Here is a 621-nt window from a genome sequence, read left to right on the forward strand (position 1 = left end):
TCCTTGTATTTTGAATTGATTATATTTTCGATTACTAAGATGATTCTGCAAAGTAACTTAAGTTATTGAATAGTGGATTCCAAAGTACAATATTTTCCTCTGAACAGTAGTGAAGTAGAAGTATAAAATAGCACAAAATGTAAATCAAGTAAACTACCTAAATTCCTTTAGTTAATTTCCACATATTCATATATATAAAAAAACAGTAAGAATTTAAGAAATTGTTTGAACAATGTCTTAAAAAAAATATTGCATAATTCATCAAAGTTTCAAGACCAAGCAGCAATACAAACATTGATAGAAATGTGTGTTTACGAGTTGAGTTTCATTATAATGAAATCCACAAAGTGTTTTAAATCTTTGCTAATTAAAGTCCTTTTCAGATTTTTAAAATCATTTAAATGACGATAATGTACATGTTGATTGTAGTAATGGAAGTAGGTTGTTCCTCTGTGTGTATTAAAATATTAAAAACATGTATTAGAATAATGTTCAGAGTGCACAACAGAGGAGGATTTGGCTGTGTGATCTTTCCTCCCCCATCTCTCTATTTATATCCCATTCAAATTATGTGTGTGTGTGTGTGTGTGTGTGTGTGTGAGTGAGAGAGAGAGAGAGAGA

The sequence above is a fragment of the Cottoperca gobio genome, chromosome 9 (assembly GCF_900634415.1).
Source record: "Cottoperca gobio chromosome 9, fCotGob3.1, whole genome shotgun sequence".
Taxonomy (NCBI): domain Eukaryota; kingdom Metazoa; phylum Chordata; class Actinopteri; order Perciformes; family Bovichtidae; genus Cottoperca; species Cottoperca gobio.